At 38.8% G+C, this 10,829-nt stretch overlaps 1 long non-coding RNA gene across 2 annotated transcripts; it reads right to left on the bottom strand.

Moving 5' to 3' along the window:
* Window positions 1–639: 639 nt before the first annotated feature.
* LOC118888667 lies at window positions 640–10,354 on the bottom strand. 2 transcript variants are annotated; one of them, XR_005018342.1, is made up of 3 exons: window positions 10,222–10,354; window positions 8,869–9,042; window positions 640–719 (listed from the first exon to the last, which is right to left on the bottom strand). It is a non-coding gene; the product is annotated as an uncharacterized LOC118888667 (long non-coding RNA). The 2 variants fall into 2 exon arrangements; XR_005018341.1 differs by lacking the exon at window positions 10,222–10,354 and adding an exon at window positions 9,174–9,212.
* Window positions 10,355–10,829: the final 475 nt, after the last annotated feature.

Here is a 10,829-nt window from a genome sequence, read left to right on the forward strand (position 1 = left end):
CACAACATCAGAGAGGACTTTCCTGTCAGCCCTAGATAAAGCAGCTCTTTCCCGGACCCCTGGGTACGACCTCTCTGTTGGACCAGGTTTTATTTTTTCTCTCTAGCACCTTCTAACGCCTGGCATCTACTTATTGGTTCAATCACTGTCAGCCTGCCCCCTCCATGCAATCAGGGACCTTGTGCACTGCTGTATTCCCAGATTAGGAACACCATCTGGCATGTAGTAGGTATGCAATACATTTTTGTAAAGTGAACATCTCCCACCTGATAGCTTGGCCAATTGTTCTGCTACAAGCTTATGAGGTCTGGTTGGCACCTGGGACACTTTTTGTTAACATCTTATCAAATACCCCATACTTCAAGGGCCAGGTGGACAGTGTGAAGAGAAATTAGGCAGGGGTTGGGGAAGAAAGAACAGTTTCTTTATACTCTCCCTGCTCCCCAAGGGTAGAAGATACAGGAGAATCTTTCAGAAAAGGTAGAAATTTACTATTTTTATCGACCTAACTTGTCACAAACAGTCCTTACTTGATCTAGCTCAGAGAGAAAGAGCCCTGAGATCGGGAGCCATCCTTTTAGAGGTTGAATGATTTTGTTTTTAAATTTACATTCACATTTCCTTCCATTGGGCCGTATATACCTACTGTTGATGTAGACTTCGCATTTCATGCTAAAAGATATAAAGCATTTTCATCGCCTTTGTTGTTGTGGCCAAACCTGTATCAGAAAACACACAGACAAAGTTTGTGCCATTACAAAGAGTTTGAATGGTTAGTTACGTGTTTTTCAAAAACTATGCAAAATAACACCCAAGTTTAAATCACTGCTAAATCACACGTAAAGATGATGACCCAGTCTGCCTTGAGGAATAGTATTCCTAACTGCAGCATGGTACCAAGTAACACTTCTTGAAGAGTTAGTAGTATAAACCCTCCTCCCTATCCTCATCTCCCCCAAAGAGAGGGTATCCCTCATTTTTCCCGCCTTTACTTGGAGATATTTTCAAAAACTCATAACAAATTTAATCGAGGGCAGAACAGGACTTTTTACCTCCACATTGGCTTAAATTCTATTTAAAAATGATTTTCCAAGACATCGTTGTGGAGGCCTTTGTTGTCTCTTAATTTTCTTCAGAGAAATGAGTCAAAAGCTTGGGGGAATTCTTAGACCGGATTTACTGACAGATACCCTACTATGAGCCCTTCTTCCACCACCATTAAAAGAAGAAAGAAAAAACGTTTCTCTGCATTATTTTCCTGTCATGAGCCCTTTTTTCCCCCTTACTTTAAAAAAGAAGTCCGGCTGCCAAAGGAAGATGCTTAAAGTCTTTAATGAATGTCAGTCTGTGAAATGTGCCTTGCCTCCAAGATGGCAAAGGATCAAATAAAAGATGTAGTCACTAAGGTGAAAGGAACAAAGAGTGAGTTGGTAGTTACTCCTCCTTCCTTCCCCTAATGGACCCTCCACCCCGTCCTTTCTTTCATGTGTCTGTAGGTAGGCGTTGAATGAGTTACACGAGAATACGGATAAATGAATGAATGAATGAAAAAATGAACGAATGAAGACAGATATGCTTAATATATCCTCCCATGGGCAGGCTCAGTCCAAGGCCAAGAGAATTTTTAAAGAGATTTCTAAGCACTCAGAACCCACGGGCTACGGTGACCTGCCCTTGCCTTCTAAACCAAATTCTTAACCTATATTTGAAAGAGGAGGAAATTCTCAAGGTGAAACCCCTTTCCCATATTCTGAAAATTAACTCCTCATCCAAACAAAGGGCTTTATGCACATAGATGGCTTCTTATAATTCTTTACTTACAAACTCTGCCCCTCTAGATTACACCCAGAATGAGATGGAGATAAAGGAGAAAATATTAGTAATCACAGATTCTTACTCATCTTATTTTCTATGGATGAATGCTATACCGATAGAAGAATCTCCAGAAAGGCTGATGAAAGTGCATCCTTAGGACCCGAAACACATACTTCTCCCTTCCACCCTCATTTTCAAGTGAAAACATTAGAGAAAAAATAGGGGAAGTTACATGAGTAAATGTGTTAGTGCATGAGATCAACTGAAAACAAGGAATTCCCCTCTTGGACTTCAGTGGCCTAATTAAAACTCATAAAACACAAATGACTAAAACTGTTCCCAGAGATCTGTGTAATAAGAAGCAGAAAAAGTCAATTTTGTATTTCAATATTGAGAGGGCCAGGCCTGGAAGATGTGACACTTCGCAGAATAGAGATGAGAAGACCATTTCTGAGACTTTCAAGTTCAGTCAACTTTTATTCTGCTTTTCTGCCAGAAGTACTTACCATCTGTACTGGTGACATCTTATTTGGATGTAGATTCTGGTCCCACAGCTTATCAGCTGAGTGGCCCTAAGCACATTCCTTTACCTCTCTGTGCCTTAGTGCCCTCATCTATGAAATGGGCATAATAATTGCACCAATGGGTTGTCAAGAGGATTAAACAGGTCAATGTGGGTAGAGTACTCACAACTGTGCCTACCCAGAACATGGGAAGCGTGCCAGAAATGGCAGCCACCATTATCATCACTGTTTTGCTTAATCTGGTGTGAAGAAAAACATATAGCTTAGAATGGATCCACAGGCTTTGAGACTAAACTGAAGTCTGTTCCCGAAAGGATCTGGGAAGGAACTCAAGCGTGTTAAGTACCATTATTCCAGGGACCACAGTATGTGCTTTACATGTGTTATCTCATGCCACAGCCCTGGAAGCTAAATACTGATGCTCCATTCTCTGGGGCTTACGGACATAAATGGGATAACTTACTCAGCTAGCAAGGGGCCAAGTGAGCTTAAAGCACAAGTCTACTTATTTCCAAAGCCTGGGCCTCTTAGGAGGCAAACACATCAATGGATGCTGTGAAACCGGTACCGTCTTGGGGTCATATGAACCACTGTCACATACTTGATACTCACTGGAAAATGTCTGGATGTCTGGAGGTTTTTTTCAGGTAATCAGAACTTTGAAAGCACCTTGTAACGTTTTGCTGGGCCTGTACAAAGTCACTCAGTTTCTCTCATTGTTAAGAACTCTAGTCTCACTTTATATATATCACACAACTAATTGAGAGAAATCAATGGGTTTTCATTTGAAAAGTCTTTATCCATCTGCTTTAAGAAAGGTGGGAAAACTAAGCTTTCTTCTAATACCACCACCAGCCATGGGCTTTCAGTAAAACAGGTGCTTAAGGAGAATTAAACTCTTCCAAGGCAGAAAGGGAAGATCATTTAAAATAAAACCTTAGATTGCCTTTCATAATCAATGACTCCATCTTCTACCTTAAAGTAACCAGTTACACTTCGTTTTTAAGCAAGTTATTACTTTGTTAGATTGACCTTTTAAAAGAAAGCAACTAGAAACTATTTTGCTATTAAAATATAGCTAAGAAAAACAAAATGTCTCAATTATATTGACTTAACAAAAGTATTTTATATTCAACTTTTATATGCATCTAATCTGTTTTAAGAATTTAAAGAAAATCAACTCTATGAGCATTCTAATGATGTATATACATGACCACATTATTTATAGTTAATAATATCTATGTATTTTTCAATTTTATATTTTAGATTAACCTAAATACTTTGGAATGTATAAACTAGAATAAATATAGGGTAGAAAGACAATAGGTTACACAGCTGAGAATTTAAGAACTTGAGCCAGGAAATGCCCAAGATTAAATCATTTACATTCTTTAATATGTAGAATGATTGTTTTATATTAATTTTTTTTAAATTTTTCAAAGGAAAAGAATAGCAAGTAGGCGAGTTTAAGATGTTTTCACTGGAATAAATGTTATGTATTGTTCTCCAATTCCTTATCTAAATTGAAGGTAATTCATAAGATACAAAAGTATTTTACTTCGCATGTTTCCTTTAGTAATTTAAAATTGTCTTGATTTTAAAAATACTCAATGATTATATTCAAATTTGGCTAAGTTTCCTCTCCTGAATGAAGACATGGGTTCTCCAAATTCTGATTGCACAATCAAAACAGTTTGTTTAAGAAAAAGAAATTCTCGTGGTTGTGAATATAAAAATAACTAACAGTAAGAAAACTCCAATGGGCAGAAGAAATTTCATTATTTATGATAGTCTGAGATTGATAGGAGGGAATGAGTCTGAATAAGGAGATCAAAGAGAAATAAATCTAGGACCCTTACATTTGTTCAAAGATAACATTACTGCTAGTATTTGACTGAAAAGCCAAACAAATAAATAAGTAAAACATACAGTATGTCAGACAGAGATAAGTGCTAAGAAGAAAAATTAAGCAAGATAGTGGGATAGGGAAGTTGGAAAGTAGAATGGGGAGGTTGCTATCAGCTTGGAATGAATTTTTATCCTTAGAAATATAGAGGTATTGGAGAGACATCTTATACACTTCTTTGAGAAGTATTGTTAAAAGTATCCTTTTGTGGATTCAGGGTCATGCAGCACAAGGTCCACAGGGACCCTTGCTGTGTCCAGTGTGGCTCCCACGCCAAGGAGTTCACTCCCTCTGCAGTGACCCGTGTCCTTCTCAGAGCCCAGACCTCCTGCTGGGTTAAGGGCCCAGGAAATGTCTCCAGAAAGAGACTCTTCCCACTATTCCAGATCATTTCCTTGGGGCGGAGGAAAGAGTTATTTTGTGCATCTTCATTTTTCAAGATAAAGAAGTCAGGCTGACTGCTGATGGAGATCCTGTTGGGAAGCCTATAAAGAGATAAAGAGCCTCTCAGAGCCCTGGGACACCCACCCTCCCACCGAGGAAAACCTGTTCTAAGCATTCTTCGGCAGGCCCCTGGGAATGACCATGGTGGTGATGTCTGATGACACCAGGAGCGGGGTGACTAGGAATAAACAGCTGAAACGCCCCTGTGACTCAGTCAAGAGTTCCAGTGCCACATGTTCAGGCCTCCCTCATACCTGAAGCAGACTCATTAAGAGCAAACCTCAGCCAGACTGCTTGCTTCCCAATCTTGACTCTATCGCTTCCTGGCTGGGACACTTTGGGTAAGTTGCTTCACCTCGTTTCTCCATGTAAAATGGGGATTAAAAACCATATTGGCCCTCTTCGGTTTTTGTGAAGATTAAGTAAGTTAATATATGTAAAGCATTTTATACCAAAACACATCTACTGAGCATCTGCCATGTGCCAGACACTGTTCTAGACGCCAATGATTCGTTTAGAGCAGTGCCTGGCATATAACGTGAGCTCAACGTATACCAGTAATGAGAGGTCTACAAATCCTTATCTCACTCTCAGATTGATTATTAATGATGATGATTTTATAAAGATAATAGGGTAACTATTCTATCTATATAAAACTCCAGCAGTCCATGATCAAACACATTAATAATTTCTACAGTAAAACATAAAAACATCCTACTAATTGGGATAAATAAAGACTATAAACACTGGCTTCATGTCAGTTTAGGTCAGGATTTGCTACCAAATTTTTTACATTAAAATCTTTTGGTTTTCAGACCTTTCTGGATTTCAGAAGCGAGCGATGGTGGACCTATATAGTAAATAAGGGGCAAAACCCACTGAAGTCTTCTTTTCCTTTCTAACTTCTGGACATGCTGATGACCAAATAAACAGTCAAAACCATTTAGGAGTAGAAAATAGGAAGCCCTTCAGGCATGGGAAATCCACAACTGCATAATTAATCTATGCCAAATATAATCTAAACAATTCCTCCTCCCCTCCAAATAGAGTGTGCCATAAGCTTCTCAGTCAACCAATTCATTTCCACAAACAACAGGTCTCAAACAGTCTTTAAGGGTTTTTCAAAGTAACTTTTGAATATAGGATAATATACTTAAGTTTTACCACTATTTGAATAGTACAACCCTATCTCTCCTATGGAAAAAAGACAAGCTATTAAATGATTTAAAAAATTGACTTAAAAACATAGACCTTCAAAGAATACAGGATGCCCTGTAGTCCATCTAGGGGAGATGAATAAACGTTATGCCAAAGTGGTAAACTATCCTGCTACCGAAGGAATTTTCTCCACATTGCATTTAAGGAAATATTTGCAGCTCTTGAAGAGCTATACAATAACTAGTTCAAGATGTTTGCACTGCTGGTCAGCACTGGATAAAGGATTTGCACAAACGCATGGAAACCGACTTCTCTTGCCTCTTCATTACCCCCATATGTTGTTATTTATCTTCCCCAGCTTCTCTGACCCCTTTCCACTTATTTTATACTCAAGTAGTGCTTTGTTCATGACCTATGTTTACCACTCCCATGGCGATCGGTACACAAAGGCAAGTCAGGAAGACATGGAACGAACGGAGATACTTATATTGCTTCATGGTTTTTTTCCCCTTCTCATTATCCTCCTACTCAGTGAGACTGTAGTGGGAGGTCTGAATGACATTTGCAAACCGAGAACTTAAAGCTACATTTCAACACCCAGCCCCTCAGTTGTTATAGGAACAACACTATGAGGCTTATCTAGGTTCTGACAAACAGCCACTTGTTCCGCTAGTGATTAAAGTTCCCGCTTCCAATCAAATATATACACATATACATATCCATACCTCGAAACATTTAGTTGGGCAGAACTGTATACCACACCAAAAATGTAAATACAAGCCCAAAGGGAAAGTGTTTATATTCCCAGATTTGCAAATATCAATAGTACTTAAGAGAAGTTATTCTGAGGTCTGTCCCTTGACCTGAGTTCCTTCCGTTTGTAGCTTTACGTACCCACCAAGACAAAGACATGTGCATACCGTTAATGTCTTTTAACAAAGTATACAAAACTTTTAAGACTCTCCATAACCCCAGAGAATTCAGGGCAATGCTCTGTTATTTATTTTACATGTATTTTTTAAAATTAATAAATTGTAACAGAGAGGAGCACAAAGAATTGAAAACATGAAGATCTAAAGAAATGCTTTTGGAATATACTTTTTAGCATTTACTGTTTCAACCTGCTTCTGTCATATTTTTGTCATTCAAAACAATGGCTTCTAAATGGATGAGTAAAATCTAAAAATTACATAGAGGCTTTTTTCCATTAAGCATGGCAGTGTTTAGACAGATTATTAAATCACCATGTTTCTCCCAAGTATTTCCATGAAATACAGAGCTGAAAACAATCGTGAATCACTGAACACAAACTAGCAATCAGATATAAATTACCTGTAAATATCTTAATGTTTTGTCACCACTTTTCTGTCTTCAAGACTTTGAAACCTATAAATCCATGTACTTCCAGAAAAAGAGTAGCATTTTTCCATATCCTTAGCCACACTTTAATTAAGTCAAATAACTTGTAATATTAACAAGTTTGGATCACCAGTCTGATTTACTGGAGGACCTACCCTTAATGGCCATGCTTACCTTGCTTTTTATCTATTTCTTTGAAAATAAATACTTCTACAGAAGTCTTGAGAGCTATTAGTCTGAGAAAAATGCTCTCAAAAATTCTCAAAGTATATAAGCAGGAAAAAAAGACCAATTAACAGATCCCACTAGATTCATCTTCCTCCCCTCCACCCTCATCTCACTCTAGTGCCAACAAGAGAAACTGTAGAACTGCTATCCTGTTTTTTATTATACATTTTCCCCTTTCGAGTTAAGGATTTCAAGATTTTGAAAGAAACAGAATGAAAACCCAAAGTCAGAAATGCAGATTCAACTCTCAATTTGAAATAATGTACTTTAAAAAGTAAATAAATAATATTGTATCCTCTATAACCCTAAACTTACAATTCTGTCACTAATAGTTTTAACTATATATATTCATATTCATAAAGGGAGATCACCAAAATTACCTACATGTTTGCTAGCAGTTAAAGGACAAAATATCTTTCCATCTGATTCTATAAGTGGACATCACATGATTACTTCTATTGACCAATAAGAAACTGATAAAATCAGGTAGCCACCCTCCATTCTAGTTTTATTTTCTTATTTTATTCAACTTTTCCACCACAATCATTCTTAAGAAGCCAAATCTAGAAATCAGACACTCATGCCTAATATAACATTGTGTTTCCTTACAGTTCATGAACAAGAACCTATTTTATATTATATACATATAAAACACAATTACTCAAAGCATTATTGTATTTTTCTGGAAATTTAAACATAGGGGCAGCTCAGATTTAAGATTAGAAAACTGAATTTAAGGTTCCGGAGAAAGAGAGACACAGGCACACCAGTAAGAACTGCTAATCATGATATCTCGAAACATCTCTCAAAAATGAACCATGTAGAAATAAACCACCCTTCTACTGTACTAATGTAATCAAAGAGAACAGTCTTAAAATTCATGACACAAGTGTAAAAAAAAATCTGTTACCATCTTGATCTGCCTTTCACAATCAGTAGGAAATTTTTCCAATGCATTTCTTAAACTATCATTTTGTAGAGCTCTAACTAAATTCTTGACATCCTAGTGTAGAAGGACGGAAAGGAGGGCAAGTTGACTAATTCTGAAAACATCCCTTTAAATATCTATCACACATACTGTTCAGACTAAATGGAAATCTATATCCATGGAATGTTAATGCCACAACTCTACCAGAGAACCCATTTTTATTTTCTTCCCCCTCATAAAAAGAAAAATGTGGCGGGGGGTCGGGGAGCCAAGCTAGCTGTATTACATATATTTGGCTAACTGGTAACGCTCAGCTCATCTTTGTTAATTACCTGGCTTCTTCTCAGCCTTTATGCTGTATTCTTGGGCTGCTCCTTTTTTAGAATTCCTCACTCTGTTTATGTGTTCTTTGGTTCAACACAGTTGTTAGGGGTCTGTGAACAATTTTACAATTCCCACACACACCATATGATATCTATTAGGGAGCAATGCCACTTTTCACTTACCAATTCTGGATAAAGCAGTATTTCCTGGTGACAGAATGCTGCTGCTTCCGTTCGCTACAACTCCCTCTTCACAGCTTGATAAATCTGATTAGAAAATGTCTTTGTTCCAGATCACACGAGGCGCTTTGCTTTTTTCCTACGAAAGTTTTCTAAAGAGTTATCTGCATTTCATTCCTGTGACAAAACGAATAAGAACAAGGGGGGTAGGGAGGGAACAGGGAGTAAGTCCACACAAGTTCCTGGCAAAGATTTTTAGCTGCATTTTTCTGAGTTTAATCAGTAAGCTACATTAAAGTGACAGTTACCAGTTCAGGGGGCCAGAGTTTGATCAAGGCAGCCACAACCAGTTTGGGTATCTTCCACTGATGTGCAGACCCCAAGGAAGTAGTCCCTTGGTCATCTATCACATGTGGCTGAATCACTGGACACCCGTCGCCCCCCCTCCCCCGCCCCTGTTGAGCAGCAGCCCAGGCAGGAGAGTGGCTGGTCGCCCGAAGCGGGACCTCTTATAGGGACCCGCCAATTAGCTGTTGACCAATCGCAGGCAGCACCTAGTACCTAAGTCACATGACAGGGCAGTCCCTATGACTGCAGGATTTCTGAATTACTGGGGTTACACAAAGGACACTCATTCAGGAAAAGAGAAAAAAAAAAAAAAAAGCCATAAGCCGAAACAGAAAACGCCCAGGCTGTGACAACTCCGGCTTTAAAACAGGGAACACCCTAGCCTCACACAGACAGACAAAAAGCCACAACCAAGCCAGGATGGAAATCAGCGGAATGCCTGGCACATATTAAAAAATAATCGCAAAGCAGAGGCTGAGCTTACAAACCCGCTTCAGCTATAAATCTACTCCTCCTTCCCCTTCCTCTTCAGTCTCCCCAGCAATTTCACATTCTCAACTTCTTTATTCTAAAAAGCTCCGTTGAGCCTCTGCAAAGCCGCTGGAGGAAAAATGGGTGAGACACACGAGCCCCTGCTCTTCTCAGCCCCTCAAAATACCCCTGAAGGAGATTCAAAGTCTGCTGTGAAAAAGTTCCTTAAACGAAATACACGTCTCGCAAAAAGGTTGCATAAATCAGGCAAAATTAAACACGGTCAGGACAAATTTGCACGGTAACGACCAAATCATCTGTCTCTCCCCCTTTCTTTCTCTCTCATGTAATCATTTTGGACTGTTCACATCAAGAACATTCTTGTTAAGTAAATGAGCCCCCCGCTTAGCGAACTAGCTACCAATTTACTTATTTTAACACCCCCAATGTATTTCTCAAGTTTTTTTATATCTTAGGAAAATTTCAACTGTGAACACCCCTACCATTTCTTTGCCCCCCACCCAGAATGGTACTTACATTTTTCCTTTGTTTGGGTCTGTCAGTTTCTCCCCCTCCCCCGACATCTGAAGCCAAAATATGGGCTCAGCTTCAACCTTCAAACCTAAAAGGCCCTATTTTGATCGTGCAAGGCTGCAACAGCTCGTCCTCTGAGGCAAGCCTGGAACATTGTGCTGCTTGCCATTCCCAATTTATGGAAGGAAGCGTATGTCAAACAAACCAGGTGATGACTCAGACTGCCTCCCCCAGCCACGTTTTCCCTAGAATGGGAGGGTAGCGTAAGTGCAGCCCATTTGGATGTGACTCAGTTTTATTAGACTGGTGATTGTAGTTAATCTGACAAGCTCACATTTTTCTTTTATAACTTGTACATTTCAGGATCACAATGCACGTTCTAAATGGTTTCAAAGAATTGGATCATGTAAAAGAGAAAGTTGCAAGATTGTTTTGAAGGTATGGCAAGGCTCTGGTTCTATTCCCAAATATTTAAAACTTCCTAATTATTTGTTGAAAGTTTTACAACTGAGGCAACCGAACGTTTGAGTTCATGTGAACAGCAGTAAACAGGTTTTATAATTTTAGGTCTACTGGAGGCTTTTACCATGGGGACTTGGACGCTTTCCGTC

This window comes from Balaenoptera musculus, chromosome X (genome assembly GCF_009873245.2).
Source record: "Balaenoptera musculus isolate JJ_BM4_2016_0621 chromosome X, mBalMus1.pri.v3, whole genome shotgun sequence".
NCBI lineage: Eukaryota > Metazoa > Chordata > Mammalia > Artiodactyla > Balaenopteridae > Balaenoptera > Balaenoptera musculus.